The sequence below is a fragment of the Pinus tabuliformis genome, chromosome 2_2, assembly GCF_031772625.1.
Source record: "Pinus tabuliformis cultivar Carrire ecotype Pingquan chromosome 2_2, CPIR1, whole genome shotgun sequence".
NCBI classification, from domain to species: domain Eukaryota; kingdom Viridiplantae; phylum Streptophyta; class Pinopsida; order Pinales; family Pinaceae; genus Pinus; species Pinus tabuliformis.
In genome coordinates this window covers 747,346,844-747,356,607 of record NC_142300.1, presented here as the reverse complement: position 1 = coordinate 747,356,607, position 9,764 = coordinate 747,346,844, and the positions used below count along the sequence as shown (strand labels likewise).

The 9,764-nt window shown below is 33.1% G+C and overlaps 1 pseudogene; it reads left to right on the top strand.

Moving 5' to 3' along the window:
• Positions 1–2,800: 2,800 nt before the first annotated feature.
• On the top strand, positions 2,801–3,293 carry LOC149194835 (protein SUPPRESSOR OF QUENCHING 1, chloroplastic-like; annotated as a pseudogene).
• Positions 3,294–9,764: the final 6,471 nt, after the last annotated feature.

Sequence of the window (9,764 nt, the reverse complement as noted above, 5' to 3'; positions counted from 1 at the left end):
AATTTCATAGTGGTTTACAATATTTCTCCAAAAAGTTAATTGTCTCCAAATTTAATGGATCTATGCTCATAGCAACAAAATTTCATCCCTATTTCATGGGGTTTTACAAAATTTATGAGAAAGATTAAAATTTCATCAAGATATGATAAAATTTCTCCCAGGAGACTGATTATTCCCAGATTTAATGGAGCTACGCTTATAGCAGAAAACTTTGATCTATATTTCATGCGGGTTTGAAAAATTTCTCTATTGAGACTAAAATTTCATCAGGAATTTGCACTATTTCTCCTAAGAGATTGATTATCTCAAAATTTAATGGAGTGATGCTCATAGAGGAAAAAATTCTTCCATATTTGATGGGGATTTCAAAAAATTATCTAGTGAAACTAAAATTTGATCAAGAGTTCAAAAATTTTCTATTGAGAGACTAATTATCTCCAAATTTAAGGAGCTATTATCATAGTCGCATAATTTCATCTATTTTTTATGGGGTGTTTAAAAAATTCTCTAGCAAGAATAAAATTTCACTAGGGGTTTGAAAATTTTCTCCTAGGAGACAAATGATCTCCAAATTTAATGGAGCTATTCTCATAGCTACAAAATTTCATCCATATTTCATGGGGTTTTGCAAACTGTCATCATGGGTTTACAAAATTTCTCTTGGGAGATTATTTATATGGGCGATTAAGTGAAATCTATTTTTTTTTTTTTGATAAAAAATGAAGAAAAATTCCATCTAGATCATTTCATTCATTGTTCAATTGGGAGAGATATTTTTTTCCAATTTAGATGCTTCTTCTACTCCTACTTCTTAGTCAATTTCATATGCTCTTGGATGATTTTCAAGAGGAATACATTGTTAATGTAGAGTGGGAAAGGGATCCAAAAATGGATTCAAAATATATCTTCTTTAGATAGAGGGGTTTGTTGTAGGTATGGTGATTCATATTTCCCTTTTAGATGATATTTTCACTTCCATAATGTATACAAATGATATTTCCTTGCATGGAATTGGTTGAGTGGGATATGATTGGGCCCTAGATGAAATATACACACATGTTCCTTCAATTGTCTTGATGGTTACAAAACTCAAGAGAGAATTGATGAAATTTTCTTGATGGTTATAAACTTAAGATAGAATTGATGCAAGAAGTGGAGATATATAAAGTGACACTATTGAAAATGTAGCAGTTTAATAATTTGTTGGTGCGGTATAAACAAGATTTCCTTATGATCTAAATGGAAAGTGGCATCCACCCATGGCATTCATCCACTCATGGTATTTATCCACACATGGAACTTACACATGGTATTGTAACTCAAAATGGTTATAATTAACAAGTATTATTTTTTAAAAGCACTAATTGTCCACCATAATGTACTTATTATGGTTCCTCTTTGTTTCTAATAAAAGGTTTCTTTATGGGTTCTTTTAACATGTTCTCCCTTTTTTTTTTCATTTCAAAATTTCAAATCTTAGGTTCCCCCCAAGCTCTTGATCATTGGTATTAGAGCTAGTTATGACTCCATGACAATAAGGTTATAAGGGTCTCTAACTACTTCAAATTTAATGTGCTTGCTAGTCTGTGAATAAACGTTTCAACTTAAGACTTCCAAATTCTCTGCCATTGATACGACCATAGCTGGAAAATCACAACACCAATGCAAAATTGGGCATAGAACAAACCCTCTTGATATTGATTCACCATGACATCCATATCTTTATATCCGTGCCTAGAATTGCATGGTGGCTCCAACCCAATGACTGATGTTGTGGCTTGTCAATTTTGAGTGCAAGGTCAAGGAGAACCCTTCTTTTCTAGTGAATGTGGTGAGAGATAGAATAATATGAAGAATTCAAGAATATGCATCATTTTACTTAGTCCCCCATCTCGAGATATAAAGGTTTAGTTCTCTCTTCCAACTAGCATGACTATACCCATAGAGATAACAAATATATTGTTATATATGATTATGCGTTCTAGTCTCATCCACTCAATTCCACATAAGAAAATCCCATGGAGAGCTCCAAAGGTATCTCATATTTCACAAAATAACTAAATAATTATAGAATACATTGCTATCTTGTTCGGGTCATATGCCAACTGCAAAATGTGCATGAAAATATAAGTCTGAAAAGAAAGATGAGGAGTGGAGTGTCAAAAGGTAGGTCAAAGAATTTGGTTGGTTATCAAATTGGAGGAGATTTTCCTAAAGATTATAAGGATTGGAATCCTCGAAAGGGTCATAAATATTGGATGACGACATAGAGCTTTTCCTTGGGTTGACATGGCATATGTGTATCATGTTCCATATGTTGTTGCTCCAAAGTTCTAGTCTTTAGCCCTACAAATTGAGTTATTGGTACCCGCAAGGCATATTACAAGACCATCTCCCTTAGAAAAAAAACGTTTGATGCTATGATTCTTTTGTGGCTATAAAGAAGTCTTTAATTCCCTAGCATAATTGGAAATTTCTACAAATTAGGCCCTTGGAGAGTCAATGATAGTCCAGATCTCTATTTGCATTAGAAACTTTTGCACTTGGAATCATGTGTTTTTCCTACTATTCCTATATGAAGAAGCTTTAACATTTCCCCATACGATTCTTACTTAGGACATACTTGCTCGTGGATAGTTGGGCTGAAAGGTTTCAATGGTTTCAGAGGCCGATATATGCATGGCATGACCATAGCAAGTTCCCTATCATCACCTCCTGATTTGCCAAAGATTAGGAAAGTAAGGCTAAATTATGAAACAAAAAGAAGCCTTGAAACAAGGGCTAACCCATTAATTTTTCCATGGAAATGTGCCATTCCCTTGTCTAAATTACAATTATGAATGACACATTTACATAAGTGATTTCTATCCAATGCCACTGAGGGTTTCTAAATTATCTAGACGGGAAATAATGAATAAAGAATATTCCAAGCTCTATTGTTGTGTTGCTAAAGATGGAGAGGGAGTTATAGCTAGTTTGGAGCAGTCTGTTAGACATCATCCAGAGTAAATGATATGGGATGAGAAAGTCAGTGTTGTTATATTTGACATGGATGGAATTATTTGTAAAAGTAAAGAGGTGTCTCTCCAGGTCTTTGTGGATTTCCTTGTAGATATGGGAATCAAAGTTACCATGAAGTATTTTATTCCATTCATGGGAAAAGGGGAAGAAAATATTTTGAGATGGGTTCCCCGACTAGAGAATGTAAAAGACATTGATCTCATGGCATTAAAGAAGCATTTTCATGAATTTACCTCAAAAAGTATATTAGGCCAAATTCTGGACCCAGATAATAAGGGTGTTTGAACTTAATTCTACAGTACAAAAATGAAGCTAGTCAAATTTTGGTGCAACTGATCCTCTGTAGATATTTTTCCTATTTCTACTCTAGTTTTCCACATGCTACTTGTTCCAGCATTCACCACAGAACCTTTATTTCCCTAAGTTCTTGCATTTCTACAATAACATCCTTGACTGATAATGCAACTTTCATCAATTTCTTTCCAATAGGTGTTGAATTTTTTGTTGGTATCTTTTTGATAATTTCATGTTTCCCACAAAAATCTATCAAGTTGTGGTATGATTATTTTCCATTATGTATCGGGAACTTCACATACAAAGACGGCATTGTTTAGTAGTTAGAGAATTGAATATACAACCTATTTTGCTGAGAAATTTATAACATTAAGAACAATAGGTACTACACCTTCAATACTCCCATGACAAAGTAAAAGGAACCCTTGCAAGAAAAAAAATAATGTTCTCCATATTTTTTGCCATTGTATAGTATCTTCCACAATTTTTATGGTCTCCAAAGCTAAAGAAAATGTTGCCACTTGAAGCCCTTGTGAGGATATTTCCAATCATATTCTTATTCTACCTCTATTTTCAAAATCAATTAATTTAGGATCGTCAAAATTTACAATGATAAGCTACCATATTTCTACCAAGTAGTCTGGCAAGCAAACTAGCTTGAGGTCCATTTCCTAGTTGATTCATTGTAAGCTGGTTAGTTGACCCACAATAATTACATGGTATCTCTATCCTCAGACCCTCCTTCATCATATTTATGGGTCACCCACAAACCTAAGGTTATGTATCAACCACACAAAACCCTTGTCATTGAAGCCCATTTTCTAGGCCACAAATTGTCAGTATCAAAATTGGTCACAAGCATTACAAGGTATTTATATCCTTGGATATTTGTTTGTCATGGCTATGGGTCATCCACAAACCCACAATTCATCGGATTCCATTTTCTAGGACGCACACTATAAATATGACAGTTGGTCATAAGCATTACAATGTATCTCTTGATATCTTCGTTCATCACAGTTGTAGGTCAACCACACAAAAACATTCTCTTCATTGGCTCTTTATATTCAACAAAGAATTCTAAAGAGAAAAATTCACACAATGGGGATCATTTCCTCTTAATACACAGGGGAATATTTGAATGGAAAGTGGCATCCACCCATGGTTTTTATCCTCCGATGGTATTTACCCACCCATGGAATTTACCCATGGTATTGTAACTCAAAAATGATACAAGTAACAAGCCTAACTTTTTAAAGGACTGATTGTCCACTAAAACATAGTTGTTATAGTTCTTATTTGTTTTTAATAAAAATTTTATTTATGGTTTTGTTTCCTGTGTATTCTCCTCTTTTTATAACATTTCAATTTTTTAGATTTTGGCCCACCCCCAAGATCCTGACCACCTTGAGCCAAGGGGTTTCCCCCAATAAGAAAATATCAACATGGGATTGACCTCATTCCTAAGCCTTATTGCTAAACATTGATCTATATAGAACATTACTATTGTAAAGTTCAAAAATTAATAAGCATGTGAAAGGCATCATAGACTAACATACAATAAAATATGGTGCCTCCCCATGTGGATCATCTATGCTTATAGCACCACAAAACATTAGCTTTGTGAGTGCACAAAAATACAAGCATTAACAAAATTACAATATAAATCATGTAACCTCTGCCAATGATTGATAACCTTCCTGTTCATCTTTAGGATGTATAACAGTTCATGTCTAGTCTAGGTATTCAAGTATGATCAAGTCCAAATGAGGACCATACATAGAATATTGATTTTAAAACAATGCACGAGCTAAATTAGTGGTTTCTAATTCCATTCAAATTATGAAATAATCCAAAATATTCATGAATTTAAAATGATATCATAAGACCATTTCATGAACTATTTTTCCATTATTTATCTCAATCATCAATGGCATTCTCATTTTAAGCATATCTTGGGAAAAGCATAAGTGAAACTTGAACATTGTGCTTTGAACCATTTGAGAGCATAAATTGCAAGCTAAAATGAAAAAACACAGGTTGCAAGTCAACCTATTATAGCCAGCCTTTATAGTGGGGGAGGAAACAAAAAATGTAATAGTTTTTATGAATTCATTGAGCTTAGAAAAAATTACCAGGCTTAGAGGATTAATTGAGCTCACGAACTGAGGAAGTTTTTAGAAAATCTAGTGCATCTTAGTGTATTGACTAGAGGAGCCAAAATGTCTCAGTGGAATGTAATTCGAGAATAACTATTTTCAGATTTTGAACTAGAATATTTACAATGCTCCAGTGTTAGGTATTTTGAACCTTTTTGAGTCATGATATGATTCTCCTGCTAGTTTCAAAATATGCTTTTAGAGTGATAAATTCACATAACTTGTTAGTTTCTTGACCAATTCTAACATTAAAAGAAATATTGTGATATGAAGATAAGCATAGAATGACTTATGATCCTCCATTAGGAGGGTTCCTCTATGACTCACAACCAAAAAATCCCAATTGAATAATTTTATTTACTACCATTTTCTTTGCACGTGATATTTTTCATGCACATGTGGGTAAAAATTTAAAATATTTAATTCATGGACAACACATCTGAGAGATAGTGTCTTTTGGCACCTATTCATTAAGTTTCATTGTTATTTTTTCCTTCCTATATAAATATATATATATATATATATATATATATATATATATATATATATATTGAAGTTATGATTTCACTGTCATAGCCTTTGGCATGTGAGTACAATATATAGGTATTGAATTTGATTTCTTACTTTGCTTAAAGGATTACTACTAACTGCATTTCTTTTTTTTCCCTCTATATTTTAGTTGGCTCAATAAATTACTAATATGTTGTTTCTCTTTTATTTTCCTTTTAATTATTAGTTTAAATTATTGTTGGTTTGTGAATTGAGATCCATTTTTATTTCTTCCCTATATTTGTTCTTTTCCAGAATTTTTTGGGTTGTCTTTTGAGTCACGATATGATTCTCCTCCACCTTGTCGATATTTTCCTAATATTTTATATTCTTCCTAAGAATATTATGTACATGTATATCAATATTAAGTATCGTAATACCTTGTATTCAATCCTATGTACAAATACCACTAAAAAACTAGATGTTCCATGGTCATTAGTGTCATAATCATGTGGGACAAACTATTGAAATAATGTGATTTTACTCACAATTTGTCCCTTATTTCCCTTCTCACTTGTATTCATTATGTTTACATTAAAATAAATTCTGTTATTTTGATAGGCATAGTAGGGGGAATTTGCAAAATAAACATGATCTAGAAGGTATGTTGCAACTTCTGTGATACTTTTTCTACAATTCTAACCCATCACTTTAAACTAGGTTGTCCCAAAAAATTTCCCACAATGTCTTTTGGCTTGTTGGGAGCAAAGGACTCTTCATCCGTTGGTTTTACAATGACAACATTTCCACCTCTGTAATTTCTGAAATAGTAAGATCCACCAAGGATACCATAAAAAGGGATCGAAACTACCATTGTGCTTAACTAGACTGACCACCTTTCTAACCAACTTCCTAATTTTTGGGTAGTATATGCCTCCCACAATATCAATAGTCCCACTTCTATGTTTTTCCAGTTGAGCATCAATAGAAAACATATGTTGAAGTGAACTTCTTCTGAGATGAAGAATATCATCATTTTTGATTTGTACTCATACCATTGCTCAACATTATGTCCCCATATGTGAGAGAACTTCCGTCAATGGGTATATTGAAGGAAATTTGCAACTAGTGTGTGCATTGTATTCATTGCTTATTTCGATGTTGAATGCAGTGCCTATATCTATTTGAAAAAATACATGCCTTTTCCTTATTTTCTCTCGATCCATGTTCTTAAATCCATGACATTATCTGTTAATATTACCATCTATAAAAATAATAGCCATTTCTTTGTGTACCAATGTATCCTTATTGGAAGGCATTAATTATTATATAATTGCTTCAAACAGCCAAAAATCCTCAAAAATGGAGATCATTACCAAAATTCACCCTTCAAAATCCAAGAAGAAGTAAATTATGCAATGAATAATTTTAAAAATTTAAGACAATGGTTTGATTGATGAAAGTGACTCAACATTAGGTTCTATTATAACAGATTGAGGTGTTGAAAGAATCCTAGATTTTGCGTGAAAATAATATGTTAGTATTGTGAATTCATATTTCTTAGATTTTTTGAGTTTCCGTGTTTATAGTTGCAAAGGAAGAGATCTGAACTTTATGATCTTGAGAAATAGTTGCACCATTTCTAGTTTCTACATGTATATTTTTTCGGAAAGAATATTGCTCTAACTGCCTACCACCAATCACTACCTTGGAATAATTCTTCAATTGCATATACTTCCTTGAAACCACTTCTTTTTAATGTTTGAGCTACTTCCCTCGAATTTCCATCATTCATGTCAAGATTGTACAATGTTGCTTGAGTTATCTCCCTGAATATTTTATGTATTTCATACACAAATGCATCATTGTCTCCTATGTTGGTCACCTACAAATAATTTTTTTTAAGCTTGAAATATATAGAGAACCAATATCTGTAACCTCATCTATACTTCTGATATCTACTAACTAAGGATTTACTTCATCCTTTAGATTTGAGTAAGTAATTTCTACTAAAATCCATTTCCTTGGTCTCTCAAATAGATTTGATAAAAGGGGAATTGCCAAGAATATAATAAAATAAAACCCAAATGTGAGTAGAGGATTTTTGTTCAGGAAATGATTCTTGTTCTACTAAAAGTTATAGTGGAGGAGGATGAGCAAAAGACGACCCTCAAGTGTCTAATAAACATGGCAATTGATGAATATGAGCACCTAGTAGCCTGACAGAAGATGACTTGGATGTATACCTAGTTAATTCTAATGAGGTAGGGAAAATGATAGGGTTTTCAGTCTTTCTAACAAGGCCTTATCTAAAGTTTTTAATAAAAAAATGTAATAACATTTTTTGGAATGGAAAATATGGGTGTCAACATTGACTTATGTGCTTGGTGAATTTGTCCCTTGCATGGTTCAAGTCTTCCCAAAAGCACTATCTTGCTTGTGGTTTGCAAAAATTTAGTGGAATAAATGCCTCTCACATAGGAGAGAATCTAGGGATATTTTCTCAATCAACTCGTTCCCCTGACCCATAAAAACTCATTAGGGTTCACTAATGCTCTTCCCAAGGTAACAAATAGAGTTATTGGGCACTAACGCACCCTTAGCCTTGCTAGGAGGCTTTATAATCAGGTTTCTAGTGTTTAAGCAGTGTTAGCTTGACAACTAGGTCTATGAACTTGGTCAGACCTCTAGTCATCATGTCCTTATCCTTTGAGTTCATTAGGAGGTAATTTTCCTATATAACAGATGCCCCCTAAAGTGTGATATTAGAGGTTGTGACGATGGCTAAAATACTTGATATTTAACTGTCCTTTTCTTTGGAAAAAAAGAGAGAGAGGATCAAAGCTTCAGGCGGTTCGAGAAACCTGATACAACACACACACACACACACACACACACACACCACACACACATACATATATATATATATAATTATATATATATATATATATATATATATATAAAACAACCAAAATCATGTCCTAATTCAGGAATTCCCACGCTTAGTAGCTATGTCAGAGTGATTTTCTCATAAAAGAGATATGACAAACGTTGGACGACGGTAAGCACAATGCATAACCTATGTCACAATAGGATCATTCTGATGAGCTATCTCCAAAAAAACAATAAATGCAACTTGGGAGAGGAAACAATGATGAGTGATGCAAGCCTCTACCCAACGTCTTAATTTATGTTTCATCACAACAACACATATCAATACATGTGAATATAAGCGTTGATGTTGAACATGCACAAAATCGTCTTATTACCAGTCAATAATGGAGACCATTAATAGACCCGAGGATGGAAACTAATAATGGTGATGGTCTCCAAGATGCACAGTACAATCTAACAAGTATGAATTTATTTTTTTGTCATTGAACACTCGTAGAATCGTTTAACCAGGAGGCAATAATCAAAACCCCTTATCAAACACAAGGTGACCTGCCACTGATGTTTACAAGTACCAAGGCATTGAAGTGTTTCTAGGTCCTCTTCCTAGATAGACTGTTGAAGTCGAATAGGATCAATTCATTCATTAACAGCTTATATATGGTAATATTAGCCTATATGTAATATTATTCGGAGCTATAAATATATTTGGATGTCTCCCCTAAAATTGGAAAGTCTAACATGATAATAATCATATGGGAGATCATGGATGAGAAACATAGTTTCATTCTAGATATGTATATAATCAAACCATCCAATAAAAAAAATTAGAAAGTGATGGTATAACCATTTATTGTTTGGAATCTAGTTGTTCCAATTCTTCCCATCGTAAGCAAAATAAGCGAAAAT